This window comes from Aptenodytes forsteri, unplaced genomic scaffold (genome assembly GCF_000699145.1).
Source record: "Aptenodytes forsteri isolate BGI_AS27 unplaced genomic scaffold, ASM69914v1 Scaffold97, whole genome shotgun sequence".
NCBI lineage: Eukaryota > Metazoa > Chordata > Aves > Sphenisciformes > Spheniscidae > Aptenodytes > Aptenodytes forsteri.
The window spans coordinates 3169536-3193484 of NW_008795036.1; the positions used below are offsets into that span (position 1 = coordinate 3169536).

Genomic DNA, 23949 nt, shown 5'->3' on the forward strand with positions numbered 1-23949 from the left:
TAAATCCAATTTGGATTTTAATTCCACCAGGATGTAGCATTTCTAGTAAAACAAGAACCTGAACATAAACCAGAATCCAAAGTGTAGGGAATACAGTAATGAAAAAGAATGCTAAGCAAGCTGAAATCAAAAGACAAGCGCTGAGGGAGGGAAGAAGCAATATAAAAAGGGATATAGAAAAAATATAAATAAATATTTTCTGTTGTTAGGGGTCTATGGAGTGATAGAATCTACTTACCAATCACAGCTTGTCTTTAATTTTGTTTTATGTTCCTGGACGTATGACCACCTTTGAAAAAGGGTGATCTTTGATCTCCTGCCCTGGGGCAAGCACCAGCAGATGTTCTTTTGTTCTTCTCTCCATATTCAGTGTCCCTCACCTCCTAAAGCCGAAGTGCGTTCCCCCAAACTGACAGGTGTTTCTCTGTTTGATTGCAAAGAGATGGATTTAGGCTAAATGTGACCTGAAACCTTCAAAGTGGAAGGGCCTCCCAGCATGCTCACAAACCGGTGGGAGGGAAGGCTGTTGTAACATCTGCACTTCTGGGAATATTAGCAAATCACATACAGATGTCAAGGAGAAAAAGGCTCAGCCAGTCTGTAAGGAGGGACTTTAGCACCCTCTTTCATCCTGGGTGAATTTCTGGGGTGATCCTATCTGCTTAGTTTCTCAGTGATTTTTTTTCCTTATTTGTGAAATGGGTGTAATGGCACTTCCCTGCCTCTTATAGACATTAGGGAGAAGAAATAAATTACAGGTTTTGTGGTGTCTGGGCAGTACTATAAGACGGTCACGTCAGTACATATGGCATCATGAGCTGGGGTGGGTGGAAAGGCTAATCACATGAGCACTATATCTTAAGTAAGCCAATCCTTTCTTTGCATGTGCCTCAGCTGGCATTAAAATCTGACACTGGTTAATGAAAACAATAAAGCTATCCAATCTTATTGATGGCTATGTAGATTTCCTGGACATGAGAGCTCTGCGTTCTCCTCTTGTATATTGATATATTGATATGTATATTGATAAAGATGTCTCCGGGCACAGTGTTTCTAGATGTCCACTGAAGGCCCAGAGCTAAAGGTCCTCCTGAGAGTCCAATTACTGCTTCTCTCTTACTATGTGAGTGGTGCAAGTTTCTTTGTTGTGTAAAGTTCCTTCCGCCTTTCTTCCTTCCTCAGGTAGGAAGCATGCATTTGTTGAACTGGTGGATGTGGTTATGCTGGTCATTTCCTGGAAGATGCTAAGTGCTCTCCTCAGCTTTGAAAGGCAGAATAAGCGTGGGCATTAGTGTTCACATGAATGTTTAACCCCCAATTGCCTTGCACAGGCTTTCATGCTCCAAAGTATGACTGGTATTACTGCCCCAGGAGAGGAAGGCACAAGGATCTTCCCCTACACACATCCGTTGGACCCCCTTCTCTCTCCAAGCGATATCCATCAAGTCACCCTTGAGAGATCTCTGTAACTTCTCCAGCCATAGCTCTTCACAGAGATTCTCAGGCTATCTGAATGCCTAGAAGGAAGCTTTTGGCTCTTCAGGCACCATTTACATGTTGTTCTGAAGTAGTTCATGTTGCGCTAGTTATAGTGGTTAAGATGTGCAACCCATAGCTGAAATGCACAATCCAACTTCAAATTTACAGGGAAGAACTATGACGTGAAATACTGCAGACCTCCCAACTTGTTGCAAACAGCTAAGACAAGTCATTAGATTGAAATTTTAATGAAATACCCTGCCAAACAGCCAGGGATTAAAATATAGCAATCATTTGTGCTAGATGAGGAAGGCAAATTCAACGTATTTTAAGGGTGTTTTATTCAATATGAGTAAGATTCTCAAAATTAAATTTTATTGTTAAAAGACAGAAAGAAATCTTCCTTTCCAGGATTGTCTCTCTCTCTCTCGCACACACACATTCGCGCGTGCGCACACACACACAAGCACACGCCTTTTATTTCTCTGGGCGTAAAGCATGGCGGACATCTGGCTGCCAGGCTCAGTGTTCTCCCCCACAGGCATAGAACAACATCATTGTTTGAATATGTTCTTTAGAGGTTGACATTTGGTGAATTTATCTGCTCTCCTCCAATAAGGGAGAACATTCCAACATTTCTATGCAATGTGTAAACCACAGATTAATTGCACAAATTATATAAATTATCCTAAAACTTTTGGGTAATGTTTGCCATGTCAACACTGTAATTGAGCTGACTGGGCATGTGGAAAGCCTGCATGTGGCAAGCGACAGCCCATGATGCGGATGGAGAGGCGATTTGCATCTACCTCTACTTAGACTAAGTACTGCAAGGTCCCCAGTCAGTAAGCAGAACAGGTAATGTGAGACTCATCAAAATAAAAAAACAGCAGTGGGCTATAGTCCTCCACATTACTACCTAATATGGAGGGGTCTGTAGCCCTCTCCCAAATACCAGGTGAACATCCAGTGTGTGGGTGGTGGTGGGGGAAAAAATGAAAGCTACAAGCTTTACTGTTTCAGCAAAAAACCCTCTTCCTTCCTTGTGAAATCAGCCACAGTAGGGAAAAAAAAAGATTTTAACTGATTTGGGTCCACATCAGCTGAACTCCATGGTTTGGACTGAGCGGTGACTCCTCACAGGAGGAATCCCACAGGTCATGTCAAATTTGCCTTGTCATTTCAGAAGACATGTTATTGTAATATCTGGATTTGTGATAGACGAGAACAGAGCAATGACCCAGAGTATGCCTTTCCGTCAACAAGCACAAGCAAAATATCTGTAGCAGAGCGTGTGGAGTAACCTCTTAGAGGTTATGTTTGGAGTGCTGAGGACTCCAAACATTTAGGATTCACAGGCAATCGCATCCCTCCTCCTTACAGTGGAATGGAAACCAGAACAGGGGATGGTGAAGTACTCCCTGAGGAAGAAAGGACCCGAGGCAAGCTGGCACCCGCTTTAGGTCAGAGGCTGAGCTCCCGAGGAAGCGTCAGCTCTTGCCTCCCATGAGCACTGTGTGGCATTATGTTAGCAATCTCTACTTGTTTTGAAGTAACGGCAAGTCCAGCCACTGAGGCTGGCTTAACCATCTGCCTTCCAATAAAATGTGCCATTGTTATTTTATTTTTTACGTTTTTCCGTTCAGAAGAACCCTAAAGCCTCTACTGTTTCCAGCAAGAGTTGAATTTGGACAAAAGGATTGTAATGGGGGGGTAATTTGCTGAACCTCCAAAACTTTCATTCAGGCTTTCCCAAATCTGTATAAATGCTCTCAGAGTCAGTGGAACAGACTTTTTACCAATGGTAGAGGAGTGTTGATAGTTATTCAATGCAAATTGTATAAATTAGGCGTTTGGTGAATGAGTGCAGTCTCTGACTTAGGGGGGATTCCCTTCTGTGAGATACTTGAGTAGTGAAGGAGCTCAAGCTTAGACCTCTGGAAGACATGGGAGAAGAGCGCAGGGCAGGAAAGGAGAGTGCGAATGTCTAAACCAGGCAAGATTTGTTTCTAAAGAAGAAATTCCATTGCGCCTCCGCATGCTTTTAAAGCGAGGGGCAAGTGAAAACTTGATTTTGTTTCAGTGAAAGGAAAAATTCCCATTGCGTTCAACAGGGCTGGGATTTCATCCAAGACCTCCACATCATTCTAAGACACTCATGTAGCCCACATTTCATCTTTTACAAAGAGTATTCTGTTTCCAGAAATTATCAATGTTTTCTAATTTTCTGACTTCATCATCCGCAATGCCCCTGTCGTGACTTCTTTTTATACAACACATTTTTGTTCTTTTTTTTTTCTTTCAGTCTTGCACATACTATCGTTATGCCCCCCAAGGATCAAAGAATCATAGCATAAGGTAAAAATATCTCATTGCAAAGAATAAAGACATCCTTTTTTATAAACTTTATTTTTACTTTAGTACTTAATAAAGTAAAATACCTGGATAAAATCTGGCAGTGGAAGAAATGCGAGATATGTTCCTGATTTGACCGGGGACAGGATTTCACCCCACATTTTTATGGGGAATATTTAGCACACAGGCATTCCACCCCTCTGTATCCCCACCCCCATATATTTCAAAGCAAGAACAGAAGGCAATGCAAAAGGAGCTGCCACCATCCACCAGATAATTCTTTCAAACATCTCTCAGCATTCTAAACCATAATCTAAACTTATGTCCACATAACAAATAACGGCCCTTTGAAATGAACTGAGAAACTGTAAAGCCATTAAGAAAATGTGCCATTAAGGAAAGGATTTCAGCATTTCCTATGAAAAAGGTTCACAATGTATGTATTTCCACATGTTCAGAGAAATGATTAAAGTGTTTATAGCTTTTGTAATTGGTCTCTCTCAATTTAAAAATATAGGCTTTTTTTAAAGTTACATTTCTCTGCTGCTCTTTGTCTAGAATAACATTAATGAAGTCCCATTTTCTCAGTTGCTGGAGGTAGAAAATAGGGAAGTGATATGTTTAAGAGAATGTGTTCTTGAAACATGCCGTCTGTCTGCCCGTATCCCAGCAAACATGGCCTCTCGCTAACATGTCCATTAGACGCAGCGTGCTCCTGCAGGGTCTGGGGCTGCTGTGGTTCACGTGGTGGTGGAGGGTATATGGCAGCAGGGGAGGGGGCTCATTGTCCCTTGAAGGGCTTCCTTCTGCATGCCACTGCCCATGCTGGTACAGAGAATTCGAAGGAAGTCACATAATGTTTTTTTCCACTACATTTCCACCCTGTTTGGGTTCAGTCGAGGATGGTCAGCATAGTGAGAAAGCCAAACTCCGTCATTAAATCCCTAAAAGAGGAGAAAAGGAGGAGGGAACTGGTAAAGAACTCCCTTTCTGAAGCACACTCAGCCCTTTCTAGGAGAGCTCACGCTCTGCTCCGTTAAATGCTATAAACACACTGGCTGCACTGATAAAAACCACATGGCCTTGTATTCACTGAGTGAGTGAGTCAGTAATGGGTTGGTCCTGGAGGCCAAAGCCACTTTCATCACCTGCAGATCATGGCCTTTGGAGTGGTTTGTGGCACATCTATGTCAGTCTGGAAGAGGAAGATTTTCACCCAATTTCCAGATGACTACGTTTGTTTTACAGATAAGAATATATACACAGATGTATAGCTTTCTTTTTTTTCCCTGTAGCAACTGTCAATCAGGTCACATGTTAAATTTTTTTCATTCTAGTATTTTCTTTTGTGCTGTGTAGTGGTTTAACCCCAGCCGGCAACTAAGCACCACACAGCCACTTGCTCACTCCCCCCTGGAGGGATGGGGGAGAGAATCGGAAGGGTAAAAGTGAGAAAACTCCTGGGTTGAGATAAAGACAGGTTAATAGGTAAGGAAAAGCCACGCAGGCAAGCAAAGCAAAACAAGGAATTCATTCACTCCTTCCCATCAGCAGGCAGGTGTTCAGCCATCTCCAGGAAAGCAGGGCTCCATCACGTGGAACGGTTACTTGGGAAGACAAACGCCATCACTCCGAACGTCCCCCCCTTCCTGCTTCTTGCCCCAGCCTTATATGCTGAGCATGACGTCATATGGTGTGGAATATCCCTTTGGTCAGTTGGGGTCAGCTGTCCCGGCTGTGTCCCCTCCCAACTCCTTGTGCCCCCCCAGCCTCCCCCAGCCTACTCGCTGGTGGGGTGGGGTGAGAAGCAGAAACGGCCTTGACCCTGTGTCAGCACTGCTCAGCAGTAACTAAAACATCCCTGTGTTATCAACACTGTTTTCGGCAGAAATCCAAAACACAGTCCCATACTAGCTACTATGGAAAAAATTATCCCAGACAAAACCAGCACGTGCTGTTAAGATAAAGGTTTAGGTTTTGTTCTAATTGTAAAAGCATATATCAAATGTTTCATTATTTCTTTTCATAATACCCCAGGAGAGGGTGTTTTACCTTTCCTTTTGTAAATTAGCTTAAGTAGAAATTGTCAATCTGGAATTGACAGGTATTTGTTACAGACAACAAGGCATTGTTCCCACTTTGCTTCACCCACCAACACAGGTGCTGCTGTCACATGTCACAACAATGGGGAAACTTATTAAACTATGAAGAGTAATAATACTGTAATATAAAGGTGCGAGGGTAAAAAATCTGAAAGTGTGTTTGCTGGCTGAAGGTAGGAAATCCTGTCCTTCATGTAGCTGATCTGACAGCTCTCCGCCTCTCCCACGAAACTCTTCTCTTCCGGCTCCTTCTTCCAGGACTGCCCTTATAAACCATTAACACCCCCGCTCCTCCCGCCACCCGCTCCCTCCCAAAGCTATCAGATAACAGTAAGGCAGAGTCATAATTTGATCCGTTTGGTTGCTCCTCACCTGTTGAGTTGCTGAAGGAGAAAGGCATGGGTTCTGGGGGAGCCAGGATTACTCTGGCCTAATTACAGAAAGGCTGGGCCAGTTGCTGGATTATGTTGCAGAGTGTGTTGTGACAATGCAAATATCCACAGGCATTTCTTCTGTCAAAGGCTGGCTTAGATACAGGGAATTTCCTAAGTGACTTACTAAAGAGCTCCTGTTTTGTGGACTTGTCAAAGGAGGCGACAGTGGTCTTCGCTGGGCTAGTGGTGTTACTGACAGTGGGCTCAGGCACTGTTGGCTGGAGAGAGAGGTACTCTAGAAAGGGGCTTGAGCTGCAGAATCTGTGACAGGATTCAACTCACATCATCCAGATTTGGGGTTGAATGTGAGCAAATTAGAGCATTGCCATCCTCTGACTGGCAGCAAATCAAATGGGTTCTTTGGGCTTTTTCCCTTCACCACAAAGAATGACAACAGCAACAAAAGCTGGGACAGGAGAGAGAGAAGTGACATCATCTGCAGAAAAGTTTTCCCTTTTTCTGCCTGAAGGGCTGTTTTGATTTCCAGCTGCATCTCAGGTAAGTAAGAAACATGATATTGGATCGAATGCATCAAATGCTTGTAAATGGAAATACTTGCGGTTGAGCAGAGGAAGAGACAATGCTATGCTGCCTTTTTGATATCTTTTCAGGTATTTGTAGAGACCAAACAGCTCCTGGCCTAGTTTCAAATAATAGCTGAGACATTGGTCAAGTAATTTTAGATGTCTCAGTCTCAGTGGGAGCATGGCAGTGGCTGGGCTTATATGCAATATTGTTCAATCTCCCGCACCCCTCTGTACTCTAGCCCTTCCCATAAACCCCATCTTTCCTCTTCTGTGCTATGGGAGAGCCGGTGATTTGGAGCGAGCTACGTATGCTTTATGTTTCCTGAAGATTAAAATCAGTGTGTAATACTCCATAGCCTGTCAACAGCCAGCTTGGGAAAGAGACCAAAGACCAGAGCCAAAACCAGACTGCTAGTGCAATCAAGGCCAAGATGTGCTTCTTACTTATACAAGCTAAAAGAAAACTGGCCAGGCAAGAAGTTTGTCCCTTGCAATGCAGGAAGACTGCCCCCCATCCTATGTCTGATTCCCTGTGAGTCAGACTATACACAAGGAAATCTGCAAGAGAAGATATTGCATGTATGTTTAAAATACTTCTGCCATCAGACAGGGAGAAGACTGCTGTCTGCAGTAAGTGTCAAGGCTTGGGATAAGTACCCAATGCTTTGTGTTCCCTTTGCTTTTTTTTTTTTTTTTTCCTTGGGCTACTATTAAATAGTTGTCTGAAACTATCTGCTTGTGCAGAACTGAACAAAGCGGTATGTGTTCCCAAACACTAAAAACAAGTTGTCAAGACACATCCTCAGAGACAGAGGGTCTTTTTTGTTGTTGCCCAAGAATGTCTTATTTAAAATGCAATTCCTTGTAAAGATGCAAGTGCTATTTCTTTTAAAATGTACCAGTACTGAGAATAAAGCAAGCAAAAGAGGAAATTAAAACAGTGACAAGGGAGGGAGGTCTGGCAAGTTGGCTTTCAACCAAATGACCTCTTGATAGATCAGCTGGGAGCCAGGAATGCATGAGATTACCAAGTACTAGAGAGATTTATAGTTCTTTGTTTGGTCTCTTGGTAAGTTTCTGCATATAGTCAGTTATATGATGGGCAATGATCAGGGAAAATGGTGGGCAAAAGAAATCCAGAACCCCAAATATTTTTTGTGATTCCATAAAGAAACATGAAAAGAAGGAGCTATTTAAAGATTCAGAGCATTTTCTTATTTCAATTTAACAATAAACACCCTTACTAAGAAGAAATTTTGCATAGCCCCCCAAATCTAGCTCTCTTAGGAGAAGATCTTTGCACGCTGCAAATATAGCTCCAATTGAATTTGGCATGTGAAAGTAACACAAGAAACTCTCTGTCATGGGAGTGGGAGTTTGGGTTTCTGTAATTCCCCTGAGCTGACCACCTGCAGAGAGAACATCCCTCTATGGATTGCACTAGCTAAACACATCCGCAGATTGTGCCAGAGCTCTTCAGAAAATTGTAACTTTTGCAGTTTAATCTCCAAAACTTTGAATGAGTATTTCTATTTTCTCATCATCCAGGTGATGAGGAACATCTGAGCATTTGTGGTTTATGTTATCCTGATTAAATACTAATATTATGGTGTATTAGATGCCAAGGACATTAAAATGCAAAAGCAAATGGATTACAAAATCTAGTTTATGAAGCTATCCCAGCTTAATAAGTAGTGTCATCAACTGGTTCATCAGTGTACTGATTGTTACACCCAAGTGTACCCTGAAAGTGCGACCAGTACGGTGAATCCAGAAAGAAAGGGTGATCCCAGGGTCCTTAGGACATGTAAACCTTGTTAAATAACAAAGCACACAATTTTCCATTGGGTTGAAAATGCTCTTTACGAATAATGGGACCCTGGCATTTTGAAACAGAAAAATCTTTAAGCATGAGTAACAAGGAGACCTTTAGACAAGGCAAAGGTTCTGGCAACAGTTTGGTTTTAAAATGCAATTGTTTGCTTCTTTTCCATACGCCATATGGGCATATGGTACCTTCACTACATTAGTTCATTATTATTACTTATTTAGTTCTTTTTAACCAGTGAAGCTGTGCTTGGCTCTGTACTAGGTAAAAATAAATAAATGAGTAATCTTACACCCCAGGACAGTATCGTCCGGAACAGCATAATGATGATGTCTGTAACGTATCATTTACTATTGTCTTTACATACTAACTTATTCTCCCTTTATGTTAAACCAATGAATTATATTCTCTTAGTAATTTATTCACTTGTCAAAACTGAATGTTAAGAAGCCCTAAGGTTTGCCCTAAACTTACAATAGAATTTAAAGGGCAAGTATTCAAAATTCAGCTTCAAGGTTTGGGCCTTTTGTACAACCTTACAAGTGCTTTCTGAGTGTTATCATTTTGTCAGTATGATTCTGACCTGATTTGCATTCCTCACGTTTCTCTCTTTAACAGGTTTGAGTTTGCACATATAAGTTACAAGTTACTGCAAGCAACAGTTGATTTGAAGGTACCTTGCAGATGCAAACCAGACACCTTTTGTTGAACGTTCAGCTTTAAAACAAGAGGAGATAAGACAGAAAGGGTTTGCAAATGGAAATGTCACGACCCACGGATCGGGGAAAAGTTTTCAAAAAACCACCACTAATTTCTGATATTGTAGGTTTTCAAGCGTCCTAATTGTGGATTGGAGATCCTGAATTTTAAAAAGATGTTGAGGAGCCCAAAAGGAGAGTATGCTTTGAAAATATTATTATGTGGGCATAATAATGATGATTTGGGTAACTTGAGATGTTCTTTTCATAGATTCCTGGAGAATTCTGGCTAACATGAAGGAAACCACTCATTTCTAAGGAATTTGGAAAAAAGAAATGAAAAGTTCAGAGGATAGTGAAGGCCTTCCCACTTGGGAGAATGCAGCCATAAATCTTCTTCGTGAATATGAAGCTCATCTTAAGCTCATTAAATAATTCAGAGCCAGAAAGAAAATTAACTTCTGTATTTTTAGTCTGATACAGTGTACAACAGCATACTATATTTTTATCTAGCAAGAAGGAGTCTATCAAATACAAATGTAACATGTACGATGATCCTTCATTCTAGCTCTAACACAGATGGTTATCCCTATAACAAATAAATAGGCAGGCTCGGAATCAAGAAAGGATAAGAAAAATGATAACCAAAAGAAAAAGAGAAAAAAGGCCCAGTGCAGATGATCTTGTGAGACACTACTTGATCCAACTCTCCTTAAGACCTCATATCTCAAAATCACAGTAGGATATCAGAGCCTAGGAGCACTTACTGGGGAATACAAATACGGATAACTGCAACTCAGACCACCTGTTAAACACACAGTCATATAGTATTCTGTCAGGCAGGTTCAGGGCAGTTTGGAGCATTTCGCTCTGCAATATACTCTATTTCCTCTGGAGCCCTCCATGTCCACCTCTTTCAAGTTCCTTGCAAACTTGGGAACTGTTGAGCATTTTTATTTTCTTTTTAAATATCCTTACTTTTTATGGTAATGTCTGCGCTTAGGAATAAAACTAACTGAAGAAGAACAGCTTCCCCAGTTTTATAAACTTGGACATTTTACTGTTCGTTTTCCTTCTCCACTGAAACATTTCTGCAAGGTAGTTTTATGTTGGACCTGCCAGTGTTGGCAAGCCTGCGCTGATGATACAGCATGGAGAATGCCAAGGTTAAAGTCTATACCCTGTTGTCGTTCCTTCACATGCCTCTAATTTTTCTTCCCCAGTCATCACATTACTTCTTAGGGTGCTTATCACCAAAATCTTTAGTGTTTATTCCTACGGGTCCTTGAATGTTGTAAGGGAGGAAAATGAGATGAAGATATTAACATCTTTTGGGACTGTGTTGGGGGAATCAGATAAATGTAAAGGAATGCCGCATGAGAAGTCCTTTCTTCTAAGCCAGGTCTGCAAGCTCACAGATTCACCGCAATCCCTTCCTTGAGTCCAGGGTATTTGAGGCAAATCCAGAAACCTTGTCAGGTCCTACAGATTATCACAGTGGGCTACGAGATGGGTGCATATTAAAGTGTTTCCTGAGCTTCTGGAGAAGCCAGTCCTGACCTTTGTTGCCAACTTGTGGGGTGCCCTTACACAGGTTATTTAAAAGAGAGTTTTCAAAGGCATGCCTGGAAATGTGGTAAGTGACAGAGAAAGGTATTCACCTGGGAATGCTTAGAATAAGTCAACTGGAGTCAGGATTATTAAATTCTCCTGCTGTCAGTGACTTGCAATGCATAACTCGCACTGATTTGAGTAAGCCGCTTTGTTGTGGCCTCTGTTTATATTCTGGTCTTCCGAACCTTTAAGACTTCTATTAGGCAAGTTTCATAACATTTAAAAAGTAAATTAGTGATAAATATATCCACACTTAATAACACTGAAGAAATATCTTCACCAAGCTGCAAAGATTGCATGGATAATTCAATCTATAGATTTACAAATAATTTATTCAGTTATTATTTTAACTAGTTTTGCTGTATGAATGAATTAAACAGCTGGCAGCTTGCCTGTCTGTTCATTGCTCTGCTCCTTTCTCTCCCATTTCTAACGCAGCTATTTTTGCTCTTGCCCTAGCTGCAAATATGGCATCCTTTTTACTTCACAAACATCCTCTCCAAACAAGTTAGACAAGGGAGACGCTGGAGTGTGAGGTGATCTTTCAGGGCGATTCAAAGACGTGTTTTCTTATATGATTTACTAAGTGTTCTCAGAAATATTGTTTCATTTCATAACATCTCCAGTTTGGGGTTTTTTTTGGCAATCTTCTTTCCTAGTACAGTGGAGCAGATTTCTGAATGAGGTTGATGAGATTTGTAATATACCCCGAGTTAATTTAGACAGCAGGTTAGTCCCCTCAACAAAACTGTGGCCCATATACAAGTCAAATCTGCTTTTTTCCTTGGGCAATGATTTATTTCCCTCTTAAATTGGCTGGACCAGTTAGTTTTTTATTTTTATTAAGTCACACTATTCTTAAATGAAACTATTGATTTAAAGTCAGCTTAGTGAGGATTTAATTTGTTTTCAGGGGATTAGAGCAGGTAACATGGGATAATTTTACAATAAAGTGGAATAGAAGCATTCCTTCACATTACCCTCACCTTTTTTTCTTGCCAGGCTGCACAGACATTACAAATTTTCAAGTGAATTGTGGAAATACATTCATAAATCAGGCCTAATTCCTCTGCCTGCTTAAGGGCTATTCTAAAGAATATTTTCCTTTGACCTTGTCCATGTTTGTCCTTCCATGGGCAGGTGCATCTGATAATTCCACACAAACACAGATTCACACAAAATATTTTTGTGTCCACAGTAGGAATTGTAAACAGGGGCATTTGTTGAGAAATACAAGACCAGACATGTTTTTTAATACAGTGCTACAGAGTGCTTTTCAGAGAGTTTTAAAATAGCACTATATTGCTCACAAACAGAGGGATAGTTATAGTTATTTTTGGCACGCCTCTATAGCGTATATAGTGGATATGTTGGTTTTTTAATATAGTACTTTGTTTTTAATCTGTGCTCCATGTAACTTCATGAAACCTCTTCCCTCTTTGTCATTCTGTCTTTCAACCGCATCTAACACACCTGCAACAATTTCTGGGATTTCACTTGATAATGTGCAGCCTCCTTTTGCTGCTATTGCTCTCTGTGAATTGAGTAGGGGTAGGATCTACAGTCCCAGGTAATGTTACCCCAAAATCAGGCATCCCCCTTTTGACTGTTTCCTCTTTTTGGTTACCTTGCTTGTTTTCCTTTGCTGTCCTCTGCTTTTGACACCACATCCTTGCTAGGAAATATTAGAAACCTTATCGTACATAGCATCTTTCCCATTGCTCACACACATGGACCACGTTCATCCTGACTCTGCTTTTAACTTACGTGCAGCACATACATGCTCCACCAAGTTGTGGGAAAACACAACATGACCAGCCCTTGCTGCAGCACTGAGCATCATGTCCCTACCTGGGCTCCTTCACTTCTCTGCCCCAGCTTCCCAACCCCTGGGAAGCCAAAGGCAGCAGCAGGGTCACTCTGCTGACTGCAGATCTTCCTCTTCCATGCTTTTCTATAGTCCTTTTCGCTCCATCTCTGTCTTGTGGGGTGTGAGCAGTGTTCCTCCCTGCTACTACCGAGTGTAGTAGGGAAAAAAGGGTCAAATTTTGTCCTTATGTCCTTACTGAGCAGAAACTGTCCCACAGTTACTTGGCTCCTGGGAATAGAGATCTTTTTTTTCTTCTCCCTAGATTCCTGATAAACATGGAGATGGATATAGGTGGACTGATCTCAAATATTTATAAGGGCAAAAGAGAAGAGGAAGGACAACTGGAAGAGCCAGAACAGATACCTGGTTAGGAGAGGGCAGGAGCCCTCCCTTCCCCAAGGCAAGACAGGCCCAGGATGGGAAACACCTGCCCTGCTGATGCCACCGTGTGGTTTCCAGGTCTCTCAGGGCTTATTTTAGGGTGGGAGATCTCTCCCTCTTTCCTCTCCTTTTATTTATTACACCATGTCCTCCTGCAGGTGAAGGCTTCTTTTGCTCTATTCCTGTTACAGTCCCGTGGACTGCCTGGCTTTTGAGGGTATTTTTCTGTCTCTGTTACTTAACACAGTTGGCTTCTGATTAGACTTTCTATTGTAGGTGTTGCTGATAAAATTTCAGCAGGCACATATGGACTCAGCTCTACATTTATTTTAAACCAGATGCAGCTCACTGGCTGGTTTGGTTCCCCCCCCCCCCCCCCCCTTGCTATATAAATATGAGATCATAAGCAGTAGAGAAGGAAGAAGGAGATGGTTCTTGGAAGACAGAGAAAAAAAACCAGCACATATTCTCCATTGCACTGCTTATAAGGACTGTGTTTTATTATTATTATTTATTTAATGGGGGGGGGAGAAAAAAAAAAAAGCTTTTCACACACCACAGTCTACAATTTTATGAGATCCACATCTGGAATCCACAGCATCTCAGGAATCAATCTATCAGGCCCTAGTCAATCGTAATAGTGCACCTGGGGTGAAATTCTGGCTCCATTAAAGTCAGCTGGAATTTTGCCATTGCAATGCAAAAAGTGATGGCTGATGTAGGCTACTCCACATTAACTCTTGGGCAGAGTGAGATGGCCTATAAGTTGCCAATATTTCCAGATTTGGCTTAACATTCAAGAAGAAAAAACCCTCGATCCCACGTCTCTATACGCAGTAAGAAAAAGTAAGAGTTATAATGAGGTCGTAGTGATTGTACATTTGGCTGTTACTGGAATAAATGGTCTAAGTGCTCATGAACTTTTTTTCTTTAGTAGAGGCTTTTAGGATTAAACAGAAATATTGTTTGTTGTACCTCAGGGTGAACATATATATTTGTGTGTGTGTGTGTGTGTGTATGTAAGCCATCCAAAATCCTGCTTATAAATATCCATTTCGCTGTGCTTTTTCGAAACCTTCCACTGGAAATGCATTTCCCACTGTAAAGAGTATATCCCCATTACCTACCCATCAGTCAAATCAACTCATTTCTGAAATTCAATTAAAAGGGTCTCATTGCCATAAATCAAAAAGGATATTTTATTGTTACTTTGTAATTTGGAAGAATGAAAATTAAAACAGTGGCTCTGACGGAAAGAAATGGCTACTAAATCATAATGATATTTTGCAGTTTATCTGCTCGTTGCCATTTTATTTCAGGTATTTCAGAATGGAAGGACGATGTAGTGACTTGCACACTCTATACTAGTTTTATTTATTTTTTTGGCTACTCCAAGCACTTGTCTAAATCTTTTTTATGGTTGTTTATCTAAGTTTCTCCCAAATGTTTCATCAATTGCTATCCCTGTTCTTTTATTCCACATGTTAACTGCTTCCTGTGTATAAAAGACAGTTTGCTTAAATTCCTTCGGCTCTTGACCTATTCTTACCCTTGGCAGAGATGCTCGGTAATTTTGGGATTTTTTTTTCTTTTTTTCTGAGCGTCAATTGAATTGTCTTAGTGTCAGATAAAATGATCAGAAAGGCCACATATGTGTCATTTAACTTGTGAACTTGGCTAAAGATACAATAGATTTAATGAAATGGGTGCGAGGTGGGGGACAACCAGAGGTTGAAATTGAAGTTCCCATGCTCTGACTACTGATGAAAATTGAAAAGAATAAGCATGTTAAGGGGCATTTATTATCAGCCACAGTGACTAGCAGTAAATAATGAAAATACTGCTGCTCTGAGGAAAACACAACGTCAAATCTATGACCCATCTTTCAGATTTAGCAAGAGTTTTACTAGGGAAAAAAAAGAAAAAGATCCATTTCAGCTACGTGTTGCTTCAGTATAGAGATTACAAGGGGCCAAACTCATTCTGTCTGGTTTAAAACCCCACTCAAAACCCATAATACTGGAAGTTTTGCTTCAGCTGAACTGTTATGCATTCTGCCTAGAAATGTTTCTGGAAAAAGAAAAGATCCACTGAAAACCCAGAGTGAAAATGAATTTACCAGCTGGCAGAGTGAAAAATCACACATACCAAGGAGATCGTGTGCAAGGAGAAGGGATGAGAGCAGGGGGTATCTAATAAAAAAAATGAACGCAGCATATGTGCCATATACAATGTATATAGAAGAAGGACTTTGGCCTGTTCGGTAGAAGATGTTAGCCAGAATACTGAATGTAATTAAGCTTTCATTTGAGTTGAATGCAAACATTTGCAAGCATAGACATATGCATAGCGTCTCTACGCAATGAAAACGTGGTTTTAAATTTAACCTGGAAGAAAGATTTATGCGGCCAGCTCTCCTTGGTAAAAACTGGTGCAGATCCACATAACAACTACCACAAAATTTGGTTATCTCTTGTTACCACGCCCCTTGAAAGCAAAACCTTTGGGGGGTCATATAGAGCCCGCGAGACCTCTTCGCTGGGCTCCACATACCAGGACAATCCCTGTTCTCTTTAATGGAAGTTGTGCCTAAATAAGGGCTATTACCCAGCCCCTAATAGGGAGAGTGGTGTAACTTGGGTTGCTCACCGTGCTCAGCACCGCAGCTGAAGTCTACTTTTCCCTTCCCTTCAAAGGTCCCCGCGGCAGGTGAGGCTCTTTCCCTTCCTTTGCTCCGAAGATTAAACACAACAAAAGATGTTTTCTGTAAAGCGAGGTACGCAGCGTAGTTTTGCCTTCTGTCTAGCTGATGTACTAATGTGTAACTGTAGGGTTTAATTTTACTTTACATTAATCAAAGAACAATAAAGGCCATAAAAACCCCACTAAGAAGCATTTCAAGTTAAGATCCAAAGCTAAATGCCATGGGAGTTTGCCTATTGTCTTGTTTAGTCCCCCTGTAAAAAGAGCTAGATAGCACGAGAAAGAAAGAAAAATTGAGCCCGTGTTTTTTGCATAGGGATGGAGAAAACACGTAATAAATTAGGGGGAGGGAGGAGTGAAATAAAGGCCAGAGGTAAACGACGTTTAATTGTGTGAGCTGCTCTTCCTCTTGTGGTTCCTGCCAGCTGCTGCTGCTATTGCTACCTTCCTGTTTTAAGATGAAAGCAATGATGGTAGACACGTGCAGACACACAAAAGAACCTATTTGGACTGGTGTGTCAGCTCATCTTTATCAAATGTTGCACAGGTATATTTTGTTGCCATGCTTCATTACCCCAGAATGGCGTGCCTGAAATGTTTGTCTCTTCTATAAACCCAATAGCTTTCCCAGCGAGTCACATTTGACAGAGCAATAGACAGGTATTTGCTTGCTGGCATCCGTTTGTAAAGCCCGGGCAATTATATATATATTATCCATATATACATACATATATATACATACAGGGGAATAGAAACACACACACACATATATATATGTATATAAACACAAAGAACATAAGAGGGAGATGTATTATTGTATTATTTGTATATAGAGACTAGGCATGTATATATACACTATAAAAGGGATACCCAGTACAAAAATACATGCATACTTGTATCAAAATTAACATATATGCTTGTACAAAATTAGTAAGAGAAAGTAGGATTTTAATATAAATTTCTTGATCAAATAAAGAAAAAACTTTAGTCAAGAATATAATACTGGAAAAGATAGGTGGATATTCTCTTAGGAATATTTTATTTATAGGGTTTTCCACTGGGGAAAAAAAGCCCAAAATCTAAGACCTATCATCACTTTTGTCTGGAACTAATGTTAGCAGTAGCCCTGTTCAAGAGAAGGAGGAAATGAGCATAAAAGGAAGAATAAAATGAAGCATTTTTTTTTCCTGGGGAAAAAGGCATTATTTGGAGGAAAAAGCTATGAGGGGAGAAACCAGCCCCAGCATGTGCTTCGGGGCCCTTCTGCACAAACAGCCAGCCACGAGGGATTTACAGGCACATCTGCAGAGGGACAGGAAGATTCAATAACAGCGTGGCCACCTTCGTTAGTTTTAAACTAATTCACGTGCTCCTGCTTGCTATATTACTTAAAAATATCAGATTGTTCATCTGTAGCATGATGGTAATATTTTCCTTCTTCATAAGAGGATGAAGCTGAGGGCTTGCGTGCTTCTCCCTGACGAGCTCCTGTTCTAGTTGTACTGAAGATGCACACACACCAAAATGCATGTGTGCTTATAGTAGAGGAGGGAGGACTAACTACACTGCCAAATACTCTTTTAGATAGAAAGAAAGCTGCGAACCTGGGAATTGCGAGGTTGGTGCCGCTTGCCCCACCGTCCAGGGCGGAGGGCTAATGGCACGGAGGCGGATGGAGCCCCAGTGTAACCACACAGGACTTGCAGGGTGCTTACATCCCAGTGTGGTAACAGCACTGAAATTACTTGATGGATACTATTTTCATTATTATTACTTTAATGCACCGTTGTGGACACACCGTTCTGTACTGTAAAAAAGTAACAGAAGCAAAATACAGGCCTTATATATGCAATTACATCCACTGCAGCTCAAAGAGAAGACAATTAGTGGAGTGCATTCCCCAGAAAGCCATCCACGGAGGTCAGAGTTCGGGAGTAACATTTCCTTTCTCCTCTCTCCTCCCGGAAAACCAGACATTAGCAGCATCAAATCATCCGCAGAGCACTCTAACTAAAAGGAGAACATTATGGGTAAGTAACAAGCAATGTAATTGCCTAAACAAACAGAGTTTAGACAGGAAGACTGTGATCCTACCGTTTCTAAAACGTGGTTGTGTTTGGATTTTTTTTTTTTTGGTTGGTTGGTTTTTTTTGTCTGTTTTGTGGCATATTTTTGGTAAGTTTCGGTTTGTTTTTTTTTTGGTTGTTGTCTTGCTGGTGTCTAATGCTAAGAAACAGTGTAATACAGAGAATGCTGCCTTGATTTGTTGCCAAAATTAAAATTTGCATCTTTTAGTAAAATTATGATGCGTGCCTGCTCACAGGAAAGTGAGAAGAAAAAATGATCTGGACTCCCGAATTTGAAATGAATCTTTTTCTTGAGTATTGAAAGCATTTGTGGAACTAGCTTTTCCCCCATTTTAGTATGCGCTAGTAATGCCCGACTCGAGCTGGAAGCAGCTTAGACAACCTGTGAGATGCAGTCCTTGCTGTAGGAGTGGAAAGGAGGCCAGAAATACCAACGCTTCTGAAACTCTGCTACATTGCCAGCCCATTTGAGCAGACAGACATCGTTTGGATGGGGTTTGGCTCAGTGTTTTTGGGGCACTCAGAGTCAGTGATGCCTCCTTCCTCTCCAACTGCCATATTGCAGTCCTCCTCCAGAAACACGTGGACATGGCGCTACCTGTTACTGATGACTGCTAAGCAGCTGCTGCCTTTCATTTCTCAGTCTGTTCACCAGGGGCTGGCTTGTGTGCGGAAGGTGGTTCGTCCACAGCTGGGTTTGGTACAGGAGACCCATAACAGCTGGGGACAGATCTCCCTTTTACGAGCACATCCAGCAAAAGGACGTGGTAGCTCTCGTGTAACGTTGGCAGCAAACACGTTGCTTGCTGTGCTTGGAAGTTCGCTCCATCATTTGTTTCTCTTGCCCGTTTTCATTGCAAGCTTTTCAGGATGCATAGTCAGCCCCAGCCAGCTTGTTCCCAGCACCAAGGCTTCTGATCTTGGTTGGTGCTGAGGCATTGCCATACCTTGTATGATTAGTAATAGTCTAATGTTGCTGAGAAACTGGAACCCTGCCTTGACGGCTGTGGGGTTTGATGTCACTTCAGGAACCGCTTCACACCAGTTCTAGGTTCAAGAGAGGTGCTAAAATTTCCACTGCAGATAATCCACAGCCCTTTAAGATTCCTGCTGTGTGTAAACTCGTCCTCAAGTAACCTGCACAAAATCAGAAGCAGGGGGCTTACGGGAATAGGGGGGAGAAGATCATGGGCTGAGGGGTCAGGGGGAGCTGCTGAGAAGAAACAGCAGGTTATGTGGAGCTGTAGGGTGGGTAGGACCTTTGGGTTAAAATTATAGTATCCACTGTGCTTAGAACCAACATCATGGGGATTTTCTTTAATGAAAATCCTCAGGCTATATAGGTCCTCATTTTTTTGTTTGAGGAGATTTTAAAGAGCAAATAGTAATTGAAGCACTGGAATCAAAAGCAGGGGAGCAAGAAATCTGTAGGTGCCTTGTAGCTTCTTGGTCCAGTCTATAATACTGAATACAACTGGTGGGGTGAGTTTTAGTTTACATTACCTATATACTTCCTTCCCTTTAATGATATCTCTTGTGGTCAGATTTTTGAGGAGGCTGATGGAAATTGCTGTGAGCCTGTTCCTAGGCATAGCTAATGGCAGAACCGGGACTGCGTTTGGTTAGTCATCAGCCCTGTGTCTGACCTCCATGCGTGTGTGCATCTAATAACAAAAATGTGTGTTGATAAGCAGTATTTTATGAAAGAATTGTTTGCTTAAAATATTATTTTGGCTTAACATCTGCATGTGGATTGAAAATTGGCAGAGCGAAACAAAGTAATTCTAAAAGCTATACGACAGTATAAAGCTGGTGTGAGGGAACCTGCTGGGACAGTCGTGGTGAAATCAGATTGGCAGAAATAAGGCTTGACCTGTTAGTTGGAAGAAAGAGGCCAATTTATAACTGTGGTATGTTACTGTGTTAAAAATGGTATTTTTAAGTCACTTAGTTTACTTATTTTAATCTGAAGGCTTGAAAGTCTTAGAAAATTAGTTAGAAGTCATTTTGGTCTCTCTGCTTTTGCTTGGGTATATTTGCTTTTTTTTTTTTTTTTTTCCCCCTCTAAGGCAATGCAGGTTGAGTAAGCTCCAAGAAAATGAAGTACCAGGGAGGGGACAGAAAATAGTGTCTGTAATTTCATGTAGCGAGAGAAAGAAGCAACACCTTGGAGGTGAATGATAGATATTATTATAAAAGAGTTGTAGCTCAGGGCAGGTGAGTGGTGTGTTAATGAGGAGCCACCTCCTGCTTTCTGACAGATGACTGTCATTGTTCAAATGCTGCCATCAGATTGATTAATAACTGGGACATCCTGCCCTGCAGTTGGAGTAGACTGTCTTCATTCTTCCACTGATTTCTCTAATCTGCTGACCTGGAGATGACCCAATAGAGGTGGAGCTGAGATTAGCATTTCATTTCTTGTAGAACAACAAGAAAAAATTCACAAGGAGGAGGCGGGGGGGAACACTAACCAAAAACTCAAAGAATGCTCCTGTCCCCAGAGCAACCCCCAAACCTATTCAGCATGTGCAAGAGGAAAAGTCTCCATTTTACGAATAGGCGGATTTAGTATTCGAGACATTTATATTTTTAATAAAGATTTAATCGGTCGTGTTCATTTCTGCAGTGTCAGCTTAACCTATATGGAAAGACGTATAAGGTCTCTTCGGAACACACAAAGGAATGTAAAGACCTGTGTATTGAGGGGCAGGGGAATGAGCTGATATAACATAAAAATGCTTGCTTTGCCTTAATGTCTCTTAATGTTCACTAAATTCACTATTAAAAGACCAAATAGTAAACAGCATGCTTTGACAAGTGAAATACAGGCATATTATCCCAGATGACTGTTATTATGTGGAAAGAATGGCAATTCTCCTTCCAGATTTGTGTAATTTTCTCTCTTTTCTTGATTTAAACTCTTCTGAAAGCAATGGCATGGTGAGTTTACCTTTCTCCCTGTCATATGTTGGCAAGGTGTGATGGCTCTCATCTGCTTCGGGAGCATGGAGCACAATATAATAGTCAACTTGAGCCAGAGGGATCCTTGTGACTAATTAGGATTCAATTTTCAGACTTTTTGGAACATTGCTTTGGCCAAAAGTTACATGAAAATATCCTTCAAATAGCTTGTGAAATTGGCTCATTTCTGGCACTCTTTTAAAATTACTGATCCTTCTATTACATGGACCAGCTCCACAATTTGAGACTTTTCTATTTAAATGCAACATTTATAACATTTTACAAGAATACACTTTATTCCTTCCACCTTCCTGGAGGACAAGGTCCCCTCCCTCCTCCTTTCTCGTAACTTACAAAAGCAACTGAGCCTTTCTATCCCGGGACTCCACAACAGAGCAGAACGCTCTTATGGGATTTAACTAATCAGCTGTATAGACCTAGAAGTGCTCCCATTTGATCATGTGTACTCTTGTTCATGTGTACATACCGTGTAGAGGATCTTTAGCTGAGTTAAAGCATTAGGCCACTTCTGAATTAGTTGTTTTGTTTCTACAGACGACAACCTTCCCTTTTGAAGTGAGGCTTATGTTTTCAGATATAAGCGGTGAGAAGCCAAAGCCAATAATTATCAGCTTCAAGTTCAGCTTCAAATCTCCACACTACAGTTCTGAATCATGATTTGTGTTTTAAACACACTCGGCCTTACAGCATGCGAGATTGCTTTATGCTCACAAAATACATAACTAGATGCTAGAACAAAACAAAACCCAGTAGAAAAAGAAACAAGAAGTTTGTCGGAAGAAAAACATAGCCAGCTACTCATTTTTAATACTTAATATCTGTAGCACCATAGTTCAAGCCATTTCTTTACTGTGGAGTCATTTTTGAACGGTTATCTCTGTCTGCAGAATGTTACTTAAAAAACTTTGATGTAGGTTAGCCTCTAATAATTAAGGTTTTTTGAGCACGGAAGATTCCAAATAGCAATATTAAATCAGTTCCCCTTTACCTAAAGCTGCATGTCTGTAAAGTATTCACCATGTCCCGTGCAATGTGCATAACCTGGTGCTTCATTCAATGCTGTGAGACCACCCCACGCCCCCACATGCAGTCTCAGTAAACTGGTGTTACTTTTCAAGTAGCTTCGGCTTGGAAAGATTAGATCTGCTCATTAAAGACCAGACGGATGCAAAATGTGAGGTAGGTGTTGCTGTCCTCTTGTGCAAAACAATGGGCCCCAAATCACTTTGAGTTTGTGTAAAAGAATAACCGGGAAGTCGTTTTGCTATAGTAAGAATAATATATAGCATAGGCCTCCCGTGAAAGTGGCTGCCCCTGGAGCCCAGGAATTAGCACATTATCGGGAGGCACATTTGAAAGGGTGCCTTGGACTTCTGCGAGTGGAGGTGAGCTGCTTCTGAGCCCCTTGAAGTAACTGCTATGGAGATTCTCCATTTAGCTAAAGCATACTGTTAAATCAATTCAGCTACATAGGGCTATGTTTGAGTAACATTAAAGGTTGCCTTTAAACCCATAAAAGCCAGGAAATTCAGGCTTAAGGCTGAAAATCCTGGCTGCAGCTCTGGTCTCGGCGCAAGGCCTTATGCCAAAGTAATAACAATAATGCAAAAGATTTTGCATTAAGGCTGCATGGCATACTAGATTTCAGACTCCACTATGGCCTTTTTTCTTTACAGCACTCTTCACTCACTTTTTTTTTTACTCTCTTTCGCTACAGCAAACACTTCTCAAACACTCTGCTTCAGATACCTGAGGTAACTGATATCTTTCCGTAGGTGGAGGTGGTGATATCACAGTAATGTAATCGCTGTGAAATGGCAAATGTTGTCTTTTCAGCAATGCCCACTAAAACACCCTTAAGATTCCTATCGCAGGACTTGTATTGACAAACTGGTGTGCTGTTGTACCTGAAAACTGCTTTTTTGTTATGTAGGTGAGCTCCTTCTACTTAAACCATAACTCAGAAAGGAGGAGATCATCTAAGAGTTCCAGAAGGCGAGAGGGAAAAAAGAAGTTTTCAGGGAGAAAGCTGAGTTGCAGGTGGTGGAAAATAGGAGACTCGTCTGCGTTCAGTACTGGGATAAAGGAGTGGAAAGTCGCTGGGTGAGAGCAGAAGAGCCAAGGTGCAGCCTGCAGAGGATTCAGAATAATCCTGGATGCCAGTTAGATCAATGGCAGTGTCCCCAGTGACTTCAAGTGGGTCGAGATTTCAGCTTCAGATCCCCAAGTTCACAAGCAAGGTGGTCAGTGTGGCAGTCGTGTACAGGCAATCTTGTGGTCCCTCTCTGCTCATTTTAGCTCCCCTTACTGTAAAGATTTTTTCCAAAGAAATATGGAAAAGAAACTTAACACATGTTTTTATCCTCACGTCTTCCAGGGTGGTTTATTTAACCTGACACTTTCTATATAGGCATTGCACTAGCTAAAATGGTGGAAAGGGGGACAGTGTGTGGAACCTGAGCTGAATGTTGGAGTCTCTTGTAGTAACTAGCTAAGTATTTGTTGCTGGTTTCATGAGGAAATTGATTTGGCATATTTAACATTGTTTCTTTATTTTATAGGTAATGGACTATTCCCATAGCTCTGTTATAAAATAGTGCGTGCGTATATATATATCTCTCTATCTCACAGATTTACAGCTCTGCTGTTTCACTAGGGATACACTTAATGTGGTATAAGTCTCTGGATATGACAATTAAATTCACATGACCCACAGACTACCTCACAACCCAAAATTGCCCTTTGCATATTACAAGAGAATAGTGATTACCCTCTAATCGCTTATTAAATCTGCTTTTCCAGTGAAATTTTGTCTTTCCAGGGCCCAAAAAAATGGAAGTAAAAAATCTGGTGTTTGTAAGAAAAAACAGTAATGTCGCAGTGCCC

The 23949-nt window shown here is 41.2% G+C and overlaps 1 long non-coding RNA gene across 1 annotated transcript; it reads left to right on the forward strand.

The window, feature by feature from the left end:
• The first annotated feature begins 6769 nt into the window (after positions 1-6769).
• Positions 6770-13333, forward strand: LOC103896765. Its single transcript, XR_657428.1, has 3 exons — positions 6770-6868; positions 9344-9398; positions 13170-13333. It is a non-coding gene; the product is annotated as an uncharacterized LOC103896765 (long non-coding RNA).
• The last annotated feature ends 10616 nt before the right edge of the window (positions 13334-23949 follow it).